Source organism: Marmota monax, unplaced genomic scaffold, assembly GCF_021218885.2.
Source record: "Marmota monax isolate L192 unplaced genomic scaffold, Marmota_monax_Labrador192_F-V1.1 WCK01_AAM20220418_F8-fsc00025, whole genome shotgun sequence".
Lineage (NCBI taxonomy): Eukaryota > Metazoa > Chordata > Mammalia > Rodentia > Sciuridae > Marmota > Marmota monax.
In genome coordinates this window covers 2,675,989-2,702,706 of record NW_026691950.1, presented here as the reverse complement: position 1 = coordinate 2,702,706, position 26,718 = coordinate 2,675,989, and the positions used below count along the sequence as shown (strand labels likewise).

At 44.9% G+C, this 26,718-nt stretch overlaps 1 protein-coding gene across 17 annotated transcripts in view; it reads left to right on the top strand.

The window, feature by feature from the left end:
- Positions 1-26,718, top strand: part of Apbb2 (amyloid beta precursor protein binding family B member 2) — a 397,355-nt gene that overhangs the window by 303,326 nt on the left and 67,311 nt on the right. The window lies entirely within an intron of this gene.

Here is a 26,718-nt window from a genome sequence, read left to right as displayed (position 1 = left end):
ATGTTACTACATCACTTCTTTGAAGAATATAATAAGCTAAGATAACGACTGTTCAGATGAGGGCTCCAGAAGCTTTTAAAGACACTTCCAGTGCTGCCCTGTAGAGGGAGAGGGTGAACAGGCAGGATGTGAGACCCTCCTTTGCCAGGGTAACCCGCACCTCTGCAGGTGGAACGCCTTTGCCTTCCCTGTTGTGAACACTGGCTGGAGATACTGCTTTATGATGAAAAGTGAGGGCAACCTGGTCTCCATTTTGCTTTGGAATTTCTGGTGGGGTCCCAGTGAGACTCTTATGGGTTTGTGGCCAATGCAATTTCACCGGGCCTCATGCTGAGAGGACCCCTTGCACAGTTTCTAATGTTGCATGGTTGCTGTCTTGAAATAATAATTTGCTTTGAATTTTTATTTTATAACTGAAGCTCTGTGCGATAGTGCAGCATGCATACAGGGTTAGCACCTAGGCTGTGCACACTCTGGCCTCCCTGACTTGCTCAGCTGCCTGCCCTCCTTGGCACCACAGCCTCCTGATCTCTGGCTCCACTCAGAGACTCCTACGCCTTCCTCCTTCAGAATGGGTTTGGACATGAGCATGGAGTGGATTGGAGGCAGTGTCCCATACTCTTGGCATCTCAGGATGGAGCATGTAGTGTATCCAGCAGGCAGCTCTGGAGTGAGCCTCTTGCTTGCCCCCTCCCCATCCATGTACCTAGTGTGTCTGGGCGTGATGTTGTAGGGCGCCTGTCTGTCATGGATTAGGGTGATGGGCCCATGGGAAAAGGAGATTCCTGACTGGTTTCCTCACTGCTGGACAGCAGATGGTGCATCTGTGTAACAGCTGGTGATGGATCCCCAAAGCTGATGGCCTGTGCGTGTGCACCAAGACACAGGCAGGGCCTTGGGCGCCTGTTGGGGGTTGGCACACCCTCTGCACATGCCCCTGTGACTGAGGGCAGCACTAAATGCAATGCAGAAATACAATAGCAAGAGAAGAGAGGGTGCAGGAGAAGGGAAAGAGCTTTATGTTGAGCACTTTCTATATCATTTCTTTTTCTGTGTTTTGAACAGGGGAGCCTCTGCATTTTCATTTTTCATGTTTCATTTTCATTTCCACACTGTACAGCGGGTGCTCAGTGCTACCCGCTGTGGAATGTTCCCGTGTGTTCTTTGTCATCACTTTCTCCTCCGCCCCCTGGGCCATGGAAAGGGAAGGATCCCTCCAGACTTTTTTCTATTTGTTCTAAATCTCAAAGTAGATCTATGTCTGTTAATACAATTGCAAATGGGTTTCCTTAGTAGTAGTTAAAAGGAGTATACCTTGCAGGTTCAAAACCTTGACTTTTTTGCCAGAAATTGTCATCTTGTCACCTGGTTCTATAAGGATCTCAGGGCTCCCAGTGGAATCTGCTGCTCTCAGTTCACTCAGCTTCCTGCTAAGCACATCACCATAGGATGAGCTGCTCTGAAGCAAGTAACATTCCAAACAAGTCCTTGGGCTGCTGCTAACAGGCTGGCTTTTAAAGATAGATTTTAAGACAAGGAAGGGATGCAATAAGACAGAAAAGTGGGCTGTGAATAATTTGCTTTGCTATCAGGTGTTTTACAAGGGCTATCAGCAGAGGCTGGAGGGAGAGGGGGAGGGGAGGGGCAGGAAGCACAGATAATGGGGCAGTGCTGTCTCTGAAGCCCTGAAATTGATAGGAGTGGGCGGGAGGGTAATTCACAGACCGGAGACCGAACTGGTGACAGGAATAGGAAGGCTGGTTAAATTATACTTAAGTGGGTGGGTTGGGTCTCTTTTTCTTCCTCTAGTTGTATTACTTACTGAATTCTTTATCTGCCCGCCTCCTGCTATCAGTGTGTCTGTCCATAAACTTGTTCATGTTAATAAGGAGGCTCAGCTTTGTCATAAGTTACTGAAGCTGTGCTTAATTTTAAACCACAAAAGAAAAAAGTGTATTATTGTATTACTTACTTGGATTCGTAAAATATCTGAGAAGACTTATAAGAACAAATAGTTTTTTAAAAAACTATAGAAAATATAAAGGAATAAATAGTGCGTCATGAGGGTTGGAACAATATTGATCAGAAAGGAAAATAAACAGAGAGAAAAAAGAAAAAAATAATACCAAGCTTTTCAGGTCACAGGATTTGCACATTTACTAAAATTGATCAGCTGCTGGTGGTTTGGGGTTGGGGTGGGGGGCGGTCCTGGTGATCACAGATAGTCCTAGCTTACTATTGTTCAGCTTTATGATGGTGCAAAAGCAACGTATATTCAATAGAAAATACACTTGGAATTTTGAACTTTGGTCTTTCCCAAGACTGGGGGCAGGGTCAACAAGCCATAGCTCCCAGTCAGCCGTGAGATCACCAGGGCACAAACCGGTACTCTGCAGTGCCTCATGCTGCTGAGCTACAGTGTGGGGTAGGTTAGGTGTATTCAGTGCCATTTCAACTTCACAGTATTTTCAATTTACAAGGGACTCATAAGGACATAACCCTACTGTACGTCAAGGAACATCTGTATTTGCACCGAGGTGAAATTCACTCTTAGAGTGAATGGCATGTAAGCCTAAAAGGGAAAATCAGAATCTTGTAAGGACTTTTGCAAACCTCCATGTGCTTCTAACTACCACCCTACCACCCTGTGTTCTGAAGGTCCCCTTGTTATAGGAAGTCTCCACCAGCATTGAGGACTGAAGGCCTGTCAGGAGGGAGAAGGAGTTTCTGCTTCGTATGAATCGTGCTGTGTATTAGGCAGAACCTTCCAATTCCTTACAGAATGTGAAGGTTTTTCTTGTGCTTCATTATAAAATAATTGAAAAATGAGTATTTATTGAGTACTAACTCTTTGCTAGGTGTGTTCCTAAAGCCTTTCATTCTGTTGACTTGTGCTCCCTTAAATTACAGAAGGCTATGTAGCATTATCTCCATATTGCAGATGGGGAAACTGAGGCCTGGGAAAGTAAATAGATAGTATCATCGAGCCAAGATTTGAATCCAAGCTGCTTGGCTCCAGAGCCTGTGATCACTAGACTAACTTAAGAAATAAAAAAATATTTTTTTCCCCACACAAAACTTTATTTAAGGGCCATCATGTGGTCAGTGTTCTCAAGAACACTGCACAGAAATTAGAATTTTGCCAGCTTTATAGCATTTCGTACTGGAAGCAAACACCCAGGCACAACTCATCTGAAGTAAATCAGTAGAGGACTGTGACAGCGTGGACCAGCACTCTGTTCTGGCTTGAGACCAGGATGGACTGTGTGTGGAATGAATGCCCCCCAGATAAGTAGAAAATATCCTTTCTTTAAAAATGGCATTTAAGGGCTGGGGATGCGGCTCAAGTGGTAACGCGCTCGCCTGGCATGCGTGGGGCGCTGGGTTCGATCCTCAGCACCACATAAAAACAAAATAAAGATGTTGTGTCCTCCGGAAATTAAAAAATAAATATTAAAAAATTTTCTCTCTCTCTCTCTCTCTCTCTTTAAAACATGGTATTTAATTCTCTATAGAAAGGAATTCTAAATATAGTCTGAGAAATGATTACTAAAAAGGTTTTTATAGAAAATTTCCTCCTTATTTCATAGACAGAATTTACATGCTAGCTGGAATAGGCCTATAACCTCTACCACTCTGGAGCCTGAGGCATGGGGATCACAAGTTCAAGGCCAGCTTAAGCAACTTATCAAGACCCTTTCTGAAAGTTAAAAAAAGAGGGACTGGGAATGTAGCTCAGTAGTGGAGCACTTTCCTAACATGTGGAGGCTCTGGGTTCAATCCAGTACCACAAAAGAAAAAACTTACATGCCAAAAAATACTAATAACTTTTAGACTATCAGAATGTGAATACTTCTAGGGCTGGGGTTGTGGCTCAGAGGTAAAGCGCTTGCCTACCATGTGTGAGGCCCTGGGTTCGATCCTCAGCACCACATAAAAATAAACAAAATAAAGATATTAAAAAAAGAAAAGAATGTGGATACTTCTAAACCCTACCCATTGTGGCATCTTGATCATGAGTTGTTTATGAAAACTCTAAATGCCAATGGCAACATATAATAACCATAAAGGTGTGTGTACATTCCCCAAGAGCAGAGTATTTTATAACTCTGGAACTGTTTCTTGAGTCTGCCTAACTTTTGGATACAGTAATCATGTTCTATAGCTGATGGCCATATGAGCAGGGGTTTGTGTGTCATTCTAAGCTCTTCATTTATTTACCTTTTTACTTTGAGATAATTATGGATTCATAAAAGAGTTGCAAAGAGTGCATTCCCATATGTCCTCCCCCTTGTTCTCCCTATTATTAACACCTTCATAATCATGGTATAATTAAACTATAGATTTTTTTCCCACTAATACCCTTTTTCTGTTTCAGACACAGGTGAGGACTCTACACTGCATGTAGTGAGCTCTTTAAAAATTACTTCACGTTTGTTTCCAGAATTCTCAGAGTTGTCATTCTTAGTTTGATCATTTAGTTAAGAGGACCATAATCCATCTAGGCCTCAGAAGGCCTGGGAGCAGTTGCCAGTAATACAGAGCAGAGCCACAACTTCATAAAAAAAATAGTTCTTTTTTTTTTTTCTTTTAAATTATTGCTTTAGTAGAGGTTGCTAAAACTGATATTACCAGGTCAAAGGCTATCAGTTCTGTCACTTATTGCAAAATTGCTTTCCAGAAAGCCTGTGGTCACATATAATCTCATCAGTAATGTCCTAGAATTCATCTCTTGGTCCACAAGCCAGTTCACACTACGCTTTCTCATTTTTATTATTTTTTTTAATGTTCATTTTAGTTTTATTGCATGTGAGCTACTAACTCCTAGTATGAGTTTCCTCCTCTTCTTCTACTTTTTTTTTTTCCCCAGTACTGGGACTGAACCCAGAGCTTCACACAAGCTAGACACACACTCTCCAACTGAACTGCATACCCAGCCCTAAAACTTCCTCTTCTTAAAATTATCATTGAAGCTAGGTGTAGTGGAACACGCCTGTAATCCCAGCAGCTCAGGAGGCTGAGGCAGGAGGATCATGCGTTCACAGCCAGCCTCAGCAACTTAGCAAGGCCCTAAGCAACTCAGCAATACCCTGTCTCTAAAATATTTTTAAAAAGGGATGGGGATGTGGCTGAGTGGGTAAGTGCTCCTGGGTTCAATCCCCAGTACCCGCCCCCTTACAAAAAAATTATCAAATCATTGAACAGGATATTTCTTAGGAAATTGTGTTTCTGTCTATTCTTGGCTGTTTCCTTTTCTATATATTTTTTTAAAATATTTATTTTTAGTTGTAGTTGAGCATAATACATTTATTTTATTTATTTATTTTTACATGGTACTGAGGATTGAACCCAGGGCCTCACATGTGCTAGACGAGCGCTCTACTGCTGAGCCACAACCCCAGCCCTCTACTATATGTTTTTTAACTAAGATTTTTATCTTGGAAAATTTTTAGATTTCTATAAAAGTTGCAAAGATAGTACCAGTTCCCATGTCCTCTTCACCCACTTTCCCCTGATTTTTTTTTTATTGTAAATTGGTCATTTATAATTGTAAAAATGTATAGGGTACCAAGTGACCCCCTATCTTACAGAACCAAAACACACTGGTGAAAAGTAAGAAATTAACATTGATACATAACTATTAATGGAAGACTCTATTCTCATTTTTCCAGTTTTTGTTCTGCTGTTCCTTTTCTGTTCCAGGACCTAATCCAGGAGATCACATTGCGTTTAGTCCCTTTGAATCTTTAAATTTAAAACCATCTGCTACTGTAACCTCAAAACTTTTTTTCTAGTCATTTTTTTGGTCTGTTTTGTATCATTTTTCCAAGGGCAATATTTTAAATATTTCCGTATATTCATACCTCTTTTAGATCATGCCACTCAGACTGCATTTGTCAAGAAGACAGGTCCTTACCATATTCAGCTGGCCAGGTAGCTGGCACTTTAAAATTTCCATTATTTTACAATCTGTTCTCTGTACTGGTCCCTCTGAAAGAGTTTAGAATCTGAATTTAGTCCTTTTTCGCATGGCACAGCGTACATTGCTAGGAAAGTCTCTGCTTTCATAGGCTTCAGATCACTGTGGCTGCCTGAGTATTTGGGGTTGAGATAGCAGAATTGTGGGAAGTGGCATCGGTAAGAAAACTGGAATATACATTGCAGTTCAAGTGCATGATTAACACTAACATAAAATCAAATTGCAGAAAAGTTAATGCATTGAAAAACATGCACCAGTTAGTTCTTCCTATCCTTTGTGTAACTCTGCTCAGACTTCTGTAAAGGAGATGTTCTGCCACCTGGCGGACCATATTGAAAATTACATCTTTACAGGCACTGGCTACATTTCCTTTGGAATCTTAGAATTGTGTGTAGCTAGATGTGACAGTACAGATGAAAACAGTGGGCCCCAGGGTTGCACAGTCTTGTTAGTGGTAGAGGTGGCATTGCAGGTGGGTCTCCTGAGCCTCTGCCCACCCATTCTACTGTCTTTGTCTTAGAGTATTTTGAGACATTTTTATGATATTTTTGAGGAATTTTTTTAGAACATTATTCTTTAAAATATGTATTCAAGGAAATGGGTAAGGAGGATTATACTGTTCCAAGTACTAAAGGTTCTGGGTTTCAGCTTCCTCATTTGTAAAATGAACATGTCATCGTGTTAAAAGTCACTTTGGTTCTGAAATGTTCTAAGATTTCAAATGACATGTAGCAGTCTTGATCTATGGCATCTGGAGATGAAATAGTTTGTCTGATCTATATTCAGGTCTGGAGAAGGAAAGAAAGATCGCCTGGGGCTAGGGCTGCAGAGGAGGGGCTGGCTCCTCCTTTCTGAACCCACTCCAAGGACACCCTGTGCTGGGTCAGGCACTTACATGTGATTTTCCTGCAGACACAAAGCATCATAGCTACTTTCCCATGTATATGAAAATAAACTTGTGCTTTGAGCAGGTTAAATAATTTGTTTAATTCCACAGTGGAATAAATGGTAACAGGTGGAACTGGCACCCAGACTTGGACTTACCTATATATGATTCCCAAACCCAAGTTGTGCCCACCTGTTCTGAGTGGCTGCTTCCCTAGGCTTCAGATCACTGTGGCTGCCTGGGTGTTTGGGGTTGAGATAGCAGAATTGTGGGAGCTGGCATCGGTAAGATAACTGGAATGTCATTGCTTGGGGATAGGTTCCTTCTCATCTTTGTCTTTACTCCACTGGTTCAAACCTTTCCAGCATTTTCCAAACTTTACAGTACTTGGCAAATTTTTATTAAAATTGTTCTGGGGTGGGACAAAGGATTGCGTTTCTGCTGAGCTCTCAGGGAATGGTGATGCTGCAGGCCTTCAGAAAACACCGGAGAGTGAACTGCACAGATGGAGAACTGACCAAAACAAGGCAGATTTTGCAGGGCAATTGGCATAGTCTTTCTCCTCAGTACCTTCCAGTTCTTTTATGGCCATTTGCAGCCAGTGCTCAACTGCACAGGGATTTTTGTTTTAAATCCAGACAGTGGATTTTATGAAAGGTTTGCTTGTCTCCTTACTCTTGTTACAAACTGCTCCAGATGGCAGAGAATAGGGAAGGAGATGATACCAATCAATCCGTTAGGAGGTTTGACAGAGGAATTTACTGAAATGAATGAATGAATATGAGATTCTACTGTTCGTCTGTGAGCTTATTTATCTGAGCTCTCCTTTGGTTCTTATTAGCATAGATTTTCATGAAGTAATTATATTTGCAGGCTACTGACTAGATTAGCACTAATAGATAAACAGGAAGTGGTAGGGAGTGCCTTTTCTCATTCAGATTTATTTCTGGTCTATGTTGTAAATTCATTATCATTACTTAGCATTTATGCATAGTGGCTCATACATCTTATAATTGATTTGATTCCTGTGGTTTGGATTTTTTTTTCTTGCAGAAATTCTGATCAGTGAGAGAAATTTGGATTTGATTTGCATTGTTGGTTCATTGGGTCAAAAACACGTAGTGACTGCTTCATGCATGGTGTAATGGTTAAGAGCGTGGGCTCTGGACCCAATCACCTGGGTTCAGTAAGCCTTTGCTGCTTATTGGCTGGGCGGTCTTGAGTAAGTTACTTAGCCTCTCTGTGCCTCAGTTTCCTCACCTATAGAATGAAGATAATAATTGCATCTACGTCACATGGCTATAGTGAGCATTGAGTTGATGTATTATAAATGTAAGACATGTTCCAGGTGCTTGGAACAGTCCCTAGCATAATAAGCATTATTTATGCATTGTTATTGTTTCTACTATGAAGAGGAATAGATATGGCCCCTGTTTCCAAGGAACAGACAACAAACAGGCAGATATTGGCACTGTGCTAAGAGCTGAGCTGTTGTGTCATTTGCCGAGACTATGCTGGGGATCTACCCAGGCAGGTGGAAGGGGTGGCTCATGTGCATGTGCTTTTAACATGAGGTGGGGTGGTATCCACTTGGGGTTCAGGTTCTTGGCTTCCTGAACACAGAGTGGAGTAAGGCAGAGCTTAGATGTATTGAAAATGAAAGTGAAAGTAACGCTCCATAAAATAGAGCACAGCACTCAATGGCAGAGTGGCTCAGCCCCCTGCCGCTGGAGAGTCTTCTGAGCTGAACTGTGCCTGGGTCCCCTCTGCAGGGACCTGACTGAAGATCTTGCCCCATTTATTCCCATTGGTTACTTTATTTTTGCCTAATTAGAATACAGAACTTGTGGTGGGAGTTGCTACCCTGGTGGGTGTTGTCATAGTAACAGGACCTATTATAAATAGGGACATGACTTCAGCTGGCCTTTTTTTTAGACCCTGCCTCTGCCATCCTATCCTCTGCCACCTTGATCTCTACCATCTTGACTTCCTGAAACTCCAGCCTCAGTTTCCCCAAAGTAGATGATGCCTAACCTAATGAGTATACTTGAATTATGAAAGGATTTCGTGATTCTCCATCCACTGCCCCCATTCTTTTAAATAAATTTAAGTTCAGCTCTTTGAAAATGATTTTATATATACATTTGTGTTTATTTTCAGGAAACACTCTGGGTACAAATCTCTTCTTTTCCCCCTCTTTTGTGTTGCTGGGCATCAAACCAGGGCCTTGTGCATACTAGCCCAGGAACAGATCTGTTAGGATAAGGTGCATCTATATTTGTCCAATACTGTGGATTACCTTGTTTCTATTATCGGTTTGTATGTATCATTGTAAAACACTGCAGAACTCTTTTATTTTGCTCATGATTTTCTGAGTCTGGGAATTTGGGGAGGATTCAGTGATGCAGTTCCTCTCTGATCCACACGGGGGCACCTGGGCCTGGAGGATCTACTTCTGAGATGGCTGCTCACTGGGGTGCTGAGTGGCCTAGTGCTCCTCTTCACATAGTACCCCATCCTCCAGGGCCTCTACTGTGACTTGGGCTTCTGGCATTGGTGATCTCTGGGTAGCAAGAAACAGGAAGCTGAGACCATCAAGTGAGAAAAGGCTGTGCTTGAAAATGGTGCCACATCATTCCTGCCATATTCTGTTGGTAAAAAACAGTCACAGCCCGGATCCAAGAGGTAGAGAAATGGACTTTACAGAGAAGTGGACTGGCAGGGTCTTAGTACAGGAACATGTAGGATGGGGAGTTTCATTGTAGCCATCCTGTGAGGCACTTTCTGTGACAAAAGTCATTCCTACGTGTTAGTTGGTCATTCAGAGTAGATGCTCTATGAGTTGGACAGAACTTCCTGTGTTCATACATGAATCCAGATCAGTGTAACTCCACATCAAGTACAACCACGAGACTGGGGCGTCATACTCCGTGTGTGTATATGTCAAAATACATTCCACTGTCATGTATAACTATAAAGATCAAATTAAAATAATTAAAAAAAAATAGTAGGTGCCCTTAGTGAAGGACAACGAATATCAACATGGTTCCTTCAAGAACCAGAGCCAGTAACAAACATGCCAAGTCCTGACAGGATGAGATTCATCCTCTCTTACATGGTTTTGTGTTGGCATTCACAAAGGGAAAATCAGAGTCCTCTCTTTCAATCTTGGAGAGATGTGGAGGAACAGAGGGGGGCACACGGGTCTGCCCTTGCGTGCATTCCAAGGGAGGGCACCCGCACTCCAAGCCAGGCTTCCCCACCCAGCCCAGCATCGCTTCCCACCGAGCAGTGCTGGCCCTCACCGCCATTGGCCTTGGATGCTCATTTTGCCTCTTAGCCCAGAGGACAGCTTTTGGGTTTCTAAAACTATTTTTCTCCCTTTATTTGCCAACATGGCCAAGCATAATGCTGTGTTTCTAGCAGAACCCCTGCTTCCTTTCCTCTATTAACTTCTGGTCACTACGCTTGCCTGAATGAGCGGTTGAGGAATTGGCAGCCGTGTGTGAGCTCTGAGTTCTGAGGGCACTGTTGGAACAAGATGCATTATTATCTTACTGTTGGCAGCTGTGTCTGGTGGTGGGCAGATGCCTGGAAAGGCTAATTAAGGAAAGGCAGACCGCCCTTCCCCCTGAAGGAACTCGGCAGGAAGCAGGTAAGGTGATGGGCAGCAGTGGCCACCGTGGGCATCCTGACAGTGCCAGGGCAGCGTGTGCGTAAACCTGGCCCCACGGGATCCTGGCAGAGAATTCTGGGCCATGAATAGTCTCAAACTGGGCAGCCTCAGGCAGCCGTATGTTCATCCAGCAGGTCTGGGTCCTCTAGTAGGGCCAGCTGTTCAAGCCCTGGGGTCCTACAGCTGGCTTTCCAAGGCTTCCTGAGAAAGAGCCAATGCAGTACATCTCAGGTCTTGTACTCTTGGGCCTGTTGCCTAGGAATTTTAACACCAGGTAATTATGAAAATATTTCTTTCTTATTTACAGTGATAGAGAAACTGATAGAGAAATGATGATTCCTCTTACAGGACCATTAGAATCATCCCATCGCCAGGCCATTTCTGCCTAAGCCGTTTCTTTCTACCATGACACTCCCTCAGTCCTGTTTATGTTCTCATCAAAGTGTGAAGCCCTATGGACCACAAATATCAGGGTCTGAGTTCTTCCTCTGCCTCTGCCTCTGGCTCTTAAGAGGAAATCTCATTTGTAGCCAGGCTTATATGTTTTCAGTCTCTAAATTGACACCAAGAGTGAGAGCCCTCAACAGTTGCCTGCAGCAGGTTCATCCGGTCACACAGCAGACATTTCTTTGACAGCTGTTACATGCACGGTGGTAAGAGAGGGATCCGACAGGGGTGGGGGGACAAGATAACACAGCAGAGAAATTGGAATGTCACTTCAGAATAACAGTTATGGTGTTACTGTAATTAAAGAAGGAAGAGAGAACTTGCAAGTCTACATGGAATTTTGGTTGCTTCCTGTTCAAGGTGACTTTTGAGATCAGTTCACTGAGCAGTAATACACAATTTCAGTTGGCTTTGAGAGACCCTCAGACAAAAGACCGCCTCATGAAAACTGTGTTCGCTATTTAACCCGTACGTTCCTAACCCCGATCTTTACTCAGACGTTGCTTAGTTCACCTCTGTTGTTAGCATGGATCAGAAGTGTGTCCTTCCAGATTCCACTACAGTCCCTCTTTTTTTTTTTTTTTTTTTTTTTTTTTAGCGGAGTGGTTGCTCAGGTGCCTGCCTGGGGCCACATCATCAGTGGTCAGTTTGTCCTGTTTGTAGGAAAGCTGGGAAGTCAGCTCATGTAAATGGCACAGGGAACCTGGAGTCAAGCCATAAGTCCCTGGGCCCTTCTCCTGAGAGCTGTGGCTTTTTCAGAGGTGAGAATTCAGACGAGAGCTGTTGGTAGAAAGGGCTTAGTTCTTTTCTCTCTCATCTGATGTGAAAGGCTCATGCTGCTTAGTAAACAAAGCAGAATGCTGTATCCAGCTCATCTGCCCTGCTCCACATAGTCTTAGGCCCTGTTTTGGTAGACATCTAGAAGCATTGGAATGGAGGAATGGCCAGTGGGCCCCATAGAGGGCAGGTGGAGGAGGACACTAATCTGTCTCCACCTTCAACCCTTTGCTGGGCACTGCATGTACAGTGGGTCATCTGTGTGATTCCCAGAATGCCCTCCATTGTACCGGTGAGGACACTGGGATGGACTCAGAGAACGCAGGTGACTTTCCTACACTTAAAAATCTGTTGCATGGGCAAGCTAGAATTTGACCCCAAGCAGCAGACTCTAAAACCCAAATTCTTTCTAGTTATAAAATGCTGGTAGCTTATGTTCACTGAACACGTGGTATGAATGGGCACGAACCCATCGGGGGGCTCAGGGCCATCATCCAGGAGCTTGGTGTTCCTCCTCTTAGTTTTGTCTCCCACTTCTGTCAGTGATAGTGGCTGGCTCTCACAGTGCCACCAGCCAGCCTCACACTCTTCTCTTCTCTTATGAGTCCTCAGGGAGCTGAGGCCCTCAATGTTAGGTGGCTGCTTCTGCTTCCACACAGGTCAATAGCAGAGCTGAGATTTGAACCCAGGTCTGGTGGCTGAGCCGTGACTTCAGTCCCTGTGCACAGGGCAGGCTTTCTGTGGCCCTTAATGCATGTATTTGGTTTGGTACTCTGGTTCCAGGCACCAATTTAGCCCAGGTCTACCTGAGAACATAAAGACCAAGAATAAAGATAAAATGTTTCCTCGTGTGTATGTTTTGTGTTTGTTCTCTTGGTGGTGTACCCAAACAGCCAACCTTTAGCAAGTGAGAAAAAATAGCCAGAGTCCATGCCGGGTAGTATCCAAGTGGAAAGAATGCACAGGAGGAGCTGGGATACCTGGGCTCTAGAACCAGTTCTGTCAGAGATGAGCTGTGTGACCAAAGAAGTCACTTAACCTCTCTGGACTTCATCTTTCCCATCCATTAAATGGGACGATGCTAAGGTCTCATCTGGGAACCTCTGTGTTATTGTGAGGCCCAAATGATATGTGTCGAGAGACACCTCGAGAGCTCCTCCACCCTATCTAAACATAAAATGTGGTTCTTGTCTTCCGAGAATCTTCTTTAAAATATTCTGATGTGGTGGTTCCTGGGAGTCCTGTCATTCATGGGGAGTTAGCTGTTTTGGCTGTTGTATTGATGAAGTCCCAGGAGGTGGTGTGGGGTTAGCCCAGTCCCAGGTCTGTGCCATCTCTATCAACTTCCACATGGAGACGGCGATGGCCTCAAGAATTCCCTGTGTGTTAATGGGATTCGGTGTTTGCTGATTCATGGTCACAGCAAGCCTTGAAACTTGACTAGAAACCAGTTTTGGGACTGGTTGTGTTTACTGGGTGTGATTTTTCACTTTTCATAAAAACAAATACCTCTCCCCTTTTCCCGCTGTTATAGCACATTCATGTCAAACCGTCGTCACTTCAGACTGTTAGTGTTTCAGCTGGAGTGGAAAAGAGGCACCAAGTTCAATAGCACAAGCCTTCCTTTCCTCATACCCCTGGGTAAAGCCCAGCCTGCTTTTCACTCCCAGAATCCCTGTTGAAAAGATCTGGACTTTAGTCACTAGTTTACAAAAAAAAAAAAAGACTCACTCCAAGGTTCTATATAAATGTTAATTGAAATTACAGTTGCCCTGTTTTCCCGGAGAATGTAGGTTGTTCACATGCTCCTTGCTCTGCCACCTCTCCGCCCCCCACATTTGCTCTAAAGAGTGACAAGGACTGCCCAAAATGAGGGATCGCAGCAGAATCTGGCCCACTGCCATTAACAGCGTTAAAACACTCTTTCTGTGGAGTCTGCTGATACGTAACGTAGAACCTATAAGACATTTGCCCCCCCAAAAAACACATTTTTTTTAAATTTAATACAAAGTTACCATCAAGGGAAAACTGACGTGGAAAGCAGACCTGTTCCCCAGGCACACGAACTCATCTTGGCGTGGCACTCCACGTGAAGCACTGTCACAATGCCCAGGATGTTCCTGTGGACCTCTCTGCAAAAGGTGTGAGTCCCCAGAGATGAGTGTGGCCGGCTCTCGGGACCCCAGTAGCCAGGTGCTAAGCCGTGTAAGGCTTGGCCAGTGTTTGGCCCGCACTGGGCCCATCACCGTGCTAATAAGTGAAGAGATCTGAAGACAGAAATCACTCGTTTGTGTCCTCATTACGTAAAAAACTTCAGTATGTTATTCTGTCCTTTCCTTTGAGATGGAAAGATCTTCTCAAAGGGATCTGAAAACAAGACTGGCAAAGCTCTAAGGTATTGTCATGGAAGAAGTTTCCAGAGGTTGCATTTCGCTTACGGAATCATAACCTAGATTCAGAATCTACCTATGACTCTCTGGTCCAGTGTCTGTTGAAACAGGAAGAAGGTTCACCGGGCAGCTAACCTGTCATCCTGTGTTTAAACCTTTGTCCCAGGACCAAGAGCCCATGACCCCGTTTTTTACTGTCTCCTTTCCTGAGTGCTCAGCCACTGCTCTCTAGGTGCCACTTGCCACTCCAGAGCCTCCACCTCCTTCCGGAGAGCCTGTGTGGAGGGACATTGAGCTGGCATTTTCCCTATGTGTCTTCCAACCCTTGAAGATCCCCTTTCCATTCTTCTCTCAGATAGTCTTAGGCCCTGCTTCTCTTCAGGGAAGTTGACTGTGACTCTCTCCCACTTTCTCATAAAACCCAGAACTCATGTTGCTTCGATTATTTTTGGTGCTTTTTCTCTGGATGCTCTGAATCTTCTCGTTGGAAGAAAAATTAGTTGATACCAAGTGCTGTTATCTGCTTGACATTTGCCTGGGTGGGATATGGAAAAAACTACAGCGAGGGACCTTGACCCCCAAGCAGTTGTCAGAAGACCGTAGGGGGTGGTGAAAGGAGAACTGGGCTGCTAATCAGTGGGCCCTGCTGCTGACCCATGGCTCACATGGGTCACACACATCCTCTGTGAGGCCTCAGGCAAGTCACCTCTCCTCCATGGACTGCCCCCATAAATCAAGAGGCCGAGAAAAGCTTTGAGTTCAGCTCTGAAACTGCAGGTTCCAGGGATTAACTCCAAGAAGAGCAGAACACAAGGGGAAGAGCAATAGAGTCTGAAATAGGAGCCAAAGGGAAGGAGGTGCTTTGGGGAAGAGGCTTCTCTCTGAACTTGGGTCAGCAGGCAAGGCCTCAGATCCCTAGACCCACCCCAGGCCCATGCAGTGGGCAGAGTCCCCGCTGTCCACAGGCAGCAGTGATGAGCCACAGGACAGCCATGAGAGTCCTGCATGGTCTGCATCTGCTGCGTGGCAGCCTCCAGGTGTGGACTAGAATGCAAGGTTCTGCCTCCCTCCTGACCCTTCCTGCTGCACTCCTCACCCTGAGGCCCCTGTCGAGTCTGGCTCCATTGTACCTCCTTACTGTCCCAAGGCTTTGTGACAGGATGCAGTCTGCACCCACTGCTCTTGGTATCTTGGGAACCCATCACCTTGGAATATGCTCTGGGTCCCTCCGCTCCTTATTTTTTCTGTATTCACCACATTTGGCCATTCATTACTCACCCTTAGAAGAATTTCTTGTTTTAGAAGATATTATAGTTGGATATGCGGGGTCCCCCAAAACTCCTAGGTTCATGCAGGAATATTTCAGGGGTGGGATGATTCGTTTATAAAAGCTGTAACCATCTGCCCTGCAGCCCCTTCCCCGCTCTCTGCTCCTTGGCCTCCATGAACAGAGCAGACTTCTCTGCACGCCCTTCCACCATGATGTTCTGCCTCACCTCGGGCCCAGAGCAATGGAGTTGGCCCACCTCTCCTCCTCTAAGTTATCCTTGCCAGGTATTTTGGTCACAGTGACCAAAAGCTGGCTAACACAGAAGAGTTTCTGTAATGACTAGGCTTTTTCAAGGGACCCCCTCCTCTGTCTGCCTCTCTCTCCCAGTGTCCACGCATACGCGGACACACATACACACTGGGTAAAATGTGGTTATCCTCAGGCATAGCACCTACTGGGAATGAAAACCAACCATGAGTCCCCAACAGCCAAAGCAGTTCATTCAAATAGAACTATATCTTGGATTTTGAAAAACACAGCTTAGCCAGTACAGGGTGAGAGCAGCCAGTCTCCATGTGAAAAGCAGAGTGGGAAGCGACTATCCTGGGAACTTCAAGCAGGCTGCATCTACTGGGCGCCTTCTTGTGAGAAGAAGCCATAAGAAGTTGCTTCGTCTGTCTAACTGTCTGTCTGTCTTCAGGTCAAGCCTGAGATGTCAGTTCCTCGGACACCTTCTCATCTCTGGAATTATGTCTCATGGTGAAAATGGGCTCCTTTTTAACATCTCACCTCTAGATACAGATATCCCTACCCTGATTACGGAATATAAAGCTAATTCTGTAGAACAATTTCTTAAAATTCCTTTTGTTGAGGGGGCATCGGTGTGTGGCCCGGGCACTCATGTGCATCTGCCTTGTCTTTGGGGTGCACTGGCTGGGGACCATGGTGGTGAGCATTGGTGTGGTAGTAACCAAGGGAGCCCTTTCAAGACAGTCTGCCACCCACACGTGACCACCACGTTCACTCAGGGAAGATCCTTGCTCCTGTTAGCGGCAGTTCTGGGTAATGCACTTGGGACTTGGGTTTACTCATCTGTGAAATGAGATAGTTGGATTCTGGGGTCCCCAGAGCCCTGTGTTCAGGCCTCTATGCTGTGGTTAAATGTTTTTCCTGGTAAGAAGGAAAAAAAAAAACTAATTCTGAAGAGTCAGCTCTGAGAACTCCAACATCGGAAACGCTCTTTAGGGCTGCTAACAGCCGTGCCTTTAATTGAGGTCTTTGTGGGTCTTCACACATTATGAACTTATTGGATTCGTTTCAGACACTTGGTAAAAAGTTGCGGATTTTTCATTTCTTGGTGAGTAGTGCAATAAAAATCTTTCTTCTAAACCAACAATAAAAATTAAAATGAGTCCTGGTGCTCATGATAATTATAGCTAACTTTACCAGTGGTGGGGGTGGCGGAAGGCCTGGCTTTGAATGCAGGAGCTCATTTAGCCCTTCTAAAGAGTCAAGTTGGATCCCTCAGGGCCGGGCATGCTGCAGGCCAAATCCCTGCCTCCCTGCAATTCACATTCCAGTATGAGAAGACAGATCAGCAGCAACACACACAAGTGCAATATTAAAAATATATAAAACAAGTACAATACGGTCCCCCATGCTTGCTGTGGGGAAGAGCAGAGAAGAGCCCTAGGGGTGCTAGGAGGGGCTGCAGCTTTCAATACTCAGTGAAGTCCTCCCAAGAAGGGGACATTGAGTAGGAGACAGGGAAGCTTGTGTATGCCTGGGGGTGCGGGATCAGCCTTGGGGCCCATGTGTCCAGAGCAGGATGAGTGACCTTTGTGGACAGGAATAGGGCAAATGTTTGAGTGGTACTTTGCAGTTGGAAACATCCTGAAAGATCTTTTTGTTCTCTCCCTTTTCCCTACTCAACTGCCCCTTTCCTCCCGCTTTGTCAGATGAAAATAAGGCCTTGGTAAATAGGAGCACATCCTACAGTTTGCCAGTTAGTAGCAGCACCTGGACAAGAACCCGGGGGTCTTGGTTCCTGGTCTTGCCTACTCCCTACTATACAAAGGTCCAGAATGCTTAAGAGTAATTAAGTCCTGTGCCCTCCCCGCACAGCCCCCCATCCTTGCCCTGCAGAGAAGGACAGATGCTGTTGCTTTGGTCATTCTGGGAAGTTATGTTCTGTAAAGTTGCTGCCGACACTGAATTAGTGACTTTGGAAGCCTTCTCCTAGAGGAAGTCCAGGGTCAGGTTCCTGCAATCCTCTGGTCACAGCACTTTTGTGAACTGACCAGTATATAACCTTGTTTTACGTGTTTCGCCTTGTTTATTACATGTGATTGATTGATGAACATTGGATGCTGGCTCTCGGCACCGTAACTCGTGCCTGAGTGACTTCTCTAACATGTTTTTCTTCATAAGGCATGACATAGCCTCTTATTCTAAAGAGTGCTTTTTATGCGATTCCTGGAGGCCGTTTTAAATGGTAAAATTGTCACCAACAGGCACAAAAATGTGAAAACCATGGCATTAAGTGGACTGTGAAAGAGACCCTTGTTTACAGGATGAAGGCTCAACCGAGAGAGCAGAGCTCCACCTTCGCTAGGAAAATGTACATTGGGCCACTCACATTTTTTGCCTCTCTTCCGTCCCCATGAGTGACCTCAGAAGTTCCACACACTGTGATTTGGGGGTTATAAATAGGTTTTAGCAAATAAGTGAACTTGTAGGCATGGAATGTGCACATAAGAATGTCGACTATATTTGCTCTTGAAGAGAAAGGAACAGTCTACATTCAAGACCCAAGTAGACTCACTGATAGTGGAGTCATCTGCTAGGACACATTCTGGAGGATCCAGTGAGTTCTCTTCACCCAAATACGGCCCAGCGAGCTTGCTTATGCAAACTGTTTTTAAAAATGATGAATCTTGTTTCTATTGCACTTTTCCATATTGCAAATAGTCACTGTTCGAGGTTGAACTGGAGACCTTCCCTGCCTGCCCGCCTTGTCCCGGGTCTGACAGTTCCTTGCTTCCTCGGGCAGGAAGGTGCAGCCTGTCTTCTGATTGCAGGTTCTCTCTGCTCCTTCTCTGGATCAGCATCTCCCCTGGATTAACGTGGCCTTTTGCTTTTTCCTAACAAAATAGAACGTTCCACTTTGTGTGCCAAGTTCAGATACACGTGTGATTTTTCTCTACACTGACTCTGCAAATAATGCTTCTCAGCTTTGCAGCAGCAGAAACCTGATCTGTAGTGTAAATCAGCCCTGTGGACCTGAGAACTTGCCTCTCAATCTTTTCCAAAACTCCTGCAGAGAAAAACTAAAATTCTACTCACACTTTCAGGGAGTCGGAATGGTTTCCTAGGAGCATGACATCTGCTGCTTATCATCAGGAATAGAAGCAGGATTCTGCCAGCCTCACTTCTTGGCCTCCACTTCCACAGGCTCTTGCTCAAGCTCTGAGATGGTGGGATGTGAATCTGATGTTTACTGCCACAAACTTGGCTTTGGTTGGTGTTCAAGTGTCTCCAGCAGCAGATTGGCAAAAGTTCCCTTTCATGAAACATGTTCGCTGTCCCACCAGAAGAATTTCCGGGCTCATTTTTAGAACATGGCTTTTGGAGATGCTTCATGGTAACTTAGAACTATCCTTCTGGGCCTTGGGCTGCAGTCGGTTGGGTCTGTCTGGGAGGAGCTAGGACTGGGACTTTGGTCAGGGGACTTGACAAATGCCCTAAATCAGGTTGCCAGGTGTGGGGCTCAAGAAGTTTCTCCAGGGACAGTGGTATAGCTCAGTGATAGATCTTGTGCTTGGCAGGCATAAGGCCTTGGGTGCAGTCTCCCAGCCACTGTGAAATCTTCCTTTCATACACCCCATCCTACTCTGTCAAGAGAGCCATGATTTCATGTTATATTAGAAACAGTCTTTTGCAGAAACTTGAATTGTTGAACAGTTTAACAAAACATTGAGTTCTATACTTGGTTCCTATCACTTAGGTACATGCAGGAATAGTCCAAATCATACTCCCCAAAGGTTCCATGGGTCTGCCCAGTGTCTAGAGGACCTCATCTAATGAATGGGTCCCTGTTTTGAAGCTTAAAGTCAGTGTTGGGACCGAGGGGCAAAGGAGGTGACATCATGACAATTATCTAGATCTTGCTAGTACCTAGGAAAGAAATTAGCACGAAGTCTGCTTGGGCACTCAGCTCCAGGACAAGACTCTGGGTACACCCGGGTGCCCACAGTAGAGATCAGGAATCAGCTGGCTTCCCAGTTGTTAGGCCTACAAGTAGAGCAGGAGCTCAGGATACTTGAATGTGGGCTCCTGGCCTCAGGCTACTTTGAGAGCCCCTAAAGCTATTGTAGTTGGAGCTCCTGATAAGCCAGGTAAGGACTGGATTGAGTACTAGACAGGGATATGCCTGCTGGAAGAACTGGCCCTCTGGTCTACAACACAGGCATTTGGTTAAACACAATACCCAGCACCATTACTGACCAAATGAATATTTTAACATAATTTTTCTATGACTAGGCATGCCTTAGATTGGGATTTGTTAATAATATAGAGCTAATCAAAATAAAAGGTAGAGCAGTGCCTGCTTACCATGTACCATTGGAAGCCCTGGATATGTACAATACCATTTATTGCTCCCAGCATTCTTCAGAACATAAATACTACTCATGTCTCCAGATTTAAAAAGTGTGGCACAGAGAAGCCCAGTAACCAGCCCTCTGTCACTCAGGGAGCTAGGATTCAGTACTGGGGTACTCTGGCTTCAGTGTTGAGGCTGTATACATCATTGCCATTGTCAACATGAAAACGGGTACTTCCCAAGGACTGTACCAAGTCTCTACTGTACCCAGCCTCTTGAATCCTCATCCACACCTGCAAGGGTGGGTTCCTTCATTCCAGTGATGCACAAGAGGAAACAGGATGATTCGCTGTCTGAGGACACAACCCTGGAGGTCCAGGATTTCCCCGCCCCAGATCTGGTCCATCCTTGCCATGATGCTTCCATCTGTCTCAAGTGCTGATAACTTCATTTCACAAATATTTACTGAGAGCATGCCACATGTTCTGGGCCCTCTTTTGGGCCGTAGCCCTTTAGAGTTCTACAGAAGGGGCCTAGTCTTGAGGAACCTCTTTGGGTTGAGGGTTACATTTCTAGAGCAACTAAAGGAAAACAAAGAAGATCATAATCAAACATGGGGCTGGGCTGCCTCTGTTCTTCAGGCGGCCCTTTTCTGTGAATTCCACATAGTCATCCACCATTATTGCTATGTAATCTTTGGCAATTCAGCTAAGCTCTCTGATTCTTAGCTTCTTATCTATAAAATAAGAAATATGGCATCTCCTCTATAGGGTTGTTTTGAGATCATGTCCTGCCTGTAGCACTTAGGAAATGGTTTGTAAACGGCAGTGCCTACTGCCAGACTCTGAGTTCTGTGTATAAAATCCTCAGCCTAAAAAAACCCTCAACCAGTATGAAGTTGACCATCATACATGATCACCAGATTACATATGCCTAACACAGCAAGCCTGCTGTTCAAATATGCATGTTTAAATACGAGCATACACATAATTTGTTCCATGACATTCTGGAAACAGTAGGCTACATCTGTTAGTTAAATCCACCTCTGCTCAAATTTTCCATTGATTAAAATAGGCCTCATAATGCCAGCCTGGTTCCTGAGCAGGAAATGACTAATACAATTAACTATGTCTATACTAAATCACAACCCGAAGGCCTGTCTCTAGCATGAGCAAAGAATCTCTGGGGTCCTGGATATTAAGGTGCTGGTTCAGGCTCCTCTGCCTGTATCTTTATCCATCAGCATGCAGGGGGGCTGGTGATGAAACCTGTAGGACATTTCCTCCAGAGATCCTCCCATCAGCCAGCTCAGGTGTCAGGTCAGACTGATATGGTGTTCTTCTGTGTAAATCAGTAAATTGACATTCTGGTTTTTATTTTTAAATTTGTATAATTTGCTCATGAGATGATAATGCTTCCACCGATTCTGCAGATTAACAAGAGTCACCATGGACCAGACATTGTAAAATGGTTTATAGGCACAGATGACCCAGGCCAGGAACCAGCCTCCAATAATGTCCCCACCAGTAGTGAGTGAGCAGGCAAGAAAGAAGGTGGATATTGTGGGTAACATTTCAACTGCCAATCAACCCTCAGTGCCTGACACATTGAAATGCTCCCTGGGTGTTGGGTATTATTATCACTGTCCTCTTTGTGGAAGGGCCTGTCAGTTATTAGCATCGTGTGAACTTTTCCAATAGGACTGTCTTACTTTGAAAAAAAATGGAAGAGGAAATTTCAAGTAAAGGCACTAGTGGGCCCAGGTCCTCTAAGGACCGTGCATCTTGTTTTCTGCCCAAATGCTAACTGTGTTGCAGACAGTCAGGAGGCAGCAGGAATGGCTGACACAATCAGGGGACCAGTGCAGGAAATCTGTTCTGGGTTCTCCCCGGCCATCAAGGTCATTGCCACGCTGAAAAATTCATCAGACTGATTCTCACATCTTCTGGGTAGAGAACTAGGTCAGACTCCCTTCCCCAGACACCCATCCCTGCAGAATCCTCTGCACCCTGGAGTTGGAAAGCATATCAGTATTTCAAAGAAAAGCAATAACAAAGCCTGCCTTTATTTAAAAGTAATGACAGTGACCTACATTCCTGCATATAATGACCACAAACACCAATTTCTTAAAGGCCAGGCAGTGGCCACCAAGGATGTTTTGAACTCTCAAATGCCTGACACTTTTGAGGTTACTCTAAAAGTTGTTTAAACTCACGGCCGTTTGCTTACTACTCTTATTTCTCAGCAAACCTAGATGGTCAGAGGACTCTGGCCTGTCTCTAATGCTTGCAATCCTGATGGGAAAGGAGAGGGCAGAGAGCCGTTCTTCACTCTTAGGGAAACATCACAGAACATAGGAGAGTGAATGGAATGAATGTACCTAAGACAGGCATCATTCTAGCCCTAAATGAAATAAATCATGTGTGGGCCAGATGGTTATTTAAAAGGTCCTTCTGTGTAGTCACATTCAGCATGAATTCTTGGTTTTGCCACCTGACACAAACCTTCAGATATAGGAGGCCTACATAAAGCAACTCTGTGTAACCACAACAGTAACTGGGATCACCATGCTCTTGGGATGGAGTGAGGCAGGCCTGGATCCCAGGCCCATGTTCTGTGGAAGTCCAGGGATCCTCCCCAGAGCTCTGCCAGTTCCTGGGACAAAACACCTCCCCATGTTACAGGGCTGGGGTCTCCCAGAAAACTGAAACAGCATGAAGACACCACACACACACACACCCCTGATTCTTGTGATCAAGTCAGAAAGATTTCAGAAATGCTACTCTGAGTAACAGAAGTGGATTTATTAAAGGGAAAGGGAACGCTCTCAAGGGAGAGAGTGGATCCTCTCAGAGGAGAGGGACTGTGCCTCTCCTGCACTCCAGCTTTATTGGGGATCCCAGAGAAGTTTCCAGAGAGTCCTGCCAAGGTCCACCTTTTGACTTTTGACTGACAGTAGGACGACACCGGACTTTCAAGTCCCCACTGCCATGACAGTTCTAGGTCCCTTTGCCCATGCCGACCAGTTCTAATTGGATTCTTAACCATAAATTCTTAAGGATAATCTCAAGCGTTGGGTTCTGTTCTGTGAAAAGACGCACGAACTTCTCCCCCTTCCGGGTAACTTGGGTTCCTCTTATTGACATTATTTCAGGCCTGCGTTTCTCCTGCAGATAACAGGTGTAGTTTGCTGAGGAATGTGACATAAACCTGTCCATTTAAGCCAGGCAGGGCTGCAGGTAAGTGGCTTGGAAAAGAAATCATGTGGGGGTCAGCAGAGTGGACCCATTTTATAAAATTAGTCCCTTAACCTCATGTTCCCACCACTCACATCTGTCTGTCCCCTGTCCTCTGGAGAGGGATGGGGGATGGTCCCCTTCCCCTTGAACTCCCCTGGTGTCCCCCATTTCCTTGGAACAAGCTTTTACTGCAGCATCAAGGGAGCTTTATATCCAAAGCTGTTACTTGTGTTGGGCTTGCCTCGTCTCTCCCTGTCAGGCTCACCTGCAGCTCAAGCTCCGGTTCCCCCAGAGGTCGTGTGACTCATCCTTGGTCCCTCTCTACCTCCCTGTGCCCATTTCTTCTGTTGACCCCGATATTCCTGGTGATTTCTTACACGGAGCCATTTAACCATTTTCCCCATCCATGTGCCAGAAAGAACCCCGATGCCAGCTGGTGAACTTTTTCTGCTCCCAGTACACGTGCTCCGGCTGACATCTTGATCAGTGAGCACTGTGCATTGAACCTCTTTGGAATCCCTTTAAAGTCCTTCCTAGTCTTGTAGCCTTTGGAAAACTGGTGAAAGTTTTGGACCCCGTTTCCATAACAGGTACACACACCCAATCCTGGATATATTTTCAGGGATTTAGAACTTCCTGAAACCCATCCATGAAACTCCCATGATTTAAAAAACCCCTGAATGCAGTTGATGAGATGGAGCCTGCCCTTCAGAGGACAGCGCACCCCACCTTTTCACCAGGCCCAGGATCTCCCCTTACCCTTCCCATTGAAGGTGTGTCCTTAGTGAAACAGGATCGGTGCAACTGGCCCTCGGCAGTCTTCTCCAACCCTGACACAATTCTCTGAGAAAATAACCATACTTTGATACAACATTGATTTCAGTACTTTGAGAAAATAACAGCCTCCTTTTCTCAGCCCCTCTCCTTGGGCCAGGCCCTGGGCACACTGCTTAACAGAAGTCATCCCATCCCATCACACCAGTCCCCATGGAGGTCCATACTGTCACCCTCATTTTAACAGATGAGGAAACTGAGGCTTGCCAGAACCAAGTAACTTGTCTGATAAGTTATAATAAGTGGCTGACCTGAAATTTGATCCCAAGGTCAGTGGCTTAGAAACCTGAGCCCTAACACACAGTGCTCACTGTTCCTCCCCGCCTCCCCCCATATGGTCATACTTCATATATCTTGGTCCATGGTGGTGGAGCTGTGGAACCTTTGGTGTGGCAGTCAAATGAATATGTCCTTGCAGATTTTTGAAGTACAGCTCAGAACAGAGTGTTTGGTTTGTTCGGTTCACTGATGAGTCTCTTTTGCTAGGTATAGTCAGTACCCTAAATGCTTGTGAATGAATGGATCCGTTCATTTTACATGACTGAGCTCAATATCATCTCCTTCAGAAACCTGCATAACCCCCTCTCTGAACCCAACTTCTTCCATGAGCTCCCAACATAAGCTTGTGCCACTGTGTCCTCTTATTCCATGGGGGCAGATTTCCACTATGTGGGTACCCTTTCACAAGTTTCTCAAGAGTTGGGGACTTCGTCTTGCTCCTCTCTGCAGGTCTCTGAGAAATAATGGGTACTTAATAATGTCCACTGACTTCAATATACAGTTGTTACTGTGCCACTCCATAATTAGGCTTAAATGGTAATTCCTATAAACGAGTGTAACTAGGATTGCATTTATAGTGTTAGACCACATTTTAGCTTTTCTGGGTGAACTTTTTTTTTTTTAAGTATCTATAATTTGCTCCCAATTCAGGTGCCATTTACCTCTGTGTCAATCTCCCTCTACAGTTACAGAGCACTGACTGTGCTGGGCACCAAATGTGCCACGTTAATAGACATTAGCCACCATCTTCTTTGGTTCTGGGCATGAATGCAGCTCCCCTGGCTAGAGGCAAGGCCCGTGCCCTATCTTCTCTAGCTCCATGAGTGAGGTCCCCAGTTTTCTGCCATCATTACTGTCATCTTGCTTATCTCTGTCAGAGTTCGAGGGAAAGAAAAGGCCAGAGACCTAGAAGTTCAGCCAGGTTAAGGAGAAATGGAAGATTGTACAGAAAACTAAGGTTGAAGCAATAGTCTTCTTGAGCCAATGAGAAGAGAAGAAAGTGAACATTGCTTGAATTCCTGCAGTTTGCCAGCTACTTCACCATCTTCATTTCCTTGGAATCTTCTGGCATCTCTAAGTAAACCTAGAGTCCTGGTAGCTGAACTTCCCCTGATTGAAATAGAGGAATTCAAACCCAGGACTGTGTGGCTGTAGAAACCAAGGCTTTGCACTGTGTTCTACTCCATTTCATGTGTATTAGGGAGAGACTCTCTGGGCATTTCTCTCTTAATATAGGACTTGCAGAGATAGAAGTTGCAAATTGGATGAATGTTCCAGATAAAATATGACAACTTGATTGCAGTGGGGAGAAGAGAGAACAAGGGGAAAGAAGGAAACTCAGGCCAACAGCGGTGCCCCTGCAAATTCAACCATGACTCTGATCCCTTAAACATGAATAATAACTAGTATCTTTTTGGTTAAGAGCTATTGAGGAATGAACAAACAAAGTGCATATGAAGATTTTTTTGTTATCAAAAATCTAAAAAAAAGTATTTTGGAAGACAGGTGATTTGATTTGATTAAGTATTTTCCGCTCTTTCCATACCCTAAAATGGGTGTTTGTTCCTACAGATGATTACCCAAAGTGTCACTTATCTCCTCAGTTGAAAGGAAGGTGTTGGTGGTTATAAACCTTCCTGTCCACTCGGGGGCAGCACCGAAAGTACCAGCAGCCCTCAGCCACTCTGCTCTTAGGGAGGAAGCCATGCTGGCTTCCCTGGAGGAGCTCAGTATTCCATGTGCACCAGATTCCTTCTCTTTGGCCACATGGAATAGTGGTAGCACTTTTCAGTTGAGAAACTAAATTCAAACAACTGCAGGATTGTTCAAAGGAAGTGATTTTAAATAAATTCATTATAACAATGGTTTAGTTGGGGCTTTGGTTTCCTTCTTATCAGCCTGACAGAACTTCATTCTGGAACTTTCTGTGGTGGGTTGGATAATTCATGTTTCTTAACCAAGAAAGACACTCTTTGGTTTTACTGAGGTTGTTCAGGTTGAAATCCATGTGTTCTTCCACCCAAGGGGCAAAGAGCAGCCAGTATTCTTTTACCTTCTTTATTGTTAATTCTTTTGAGTATCTACAGGTTGGAGGATTGTGTAAGAGGCAGCTACATGGAAAAATGTGTTCCTGGCGTCTGGCTCTGAGGATTTGTGAACACCCCACAGTAATACTGGTGTCTTAGAGACCCCTGGCAGGATCACTAAGATGTCTGCTAAGAGCATCTTCAGTCAATCTTGAACCCCATTTCTTGAGTGAATCACTGTGCCCCTGTCCAGGCCTCATGTCCACGCCTCCTGTCCACACCAGAGTCTAATCTATAATTTTGACAAAAT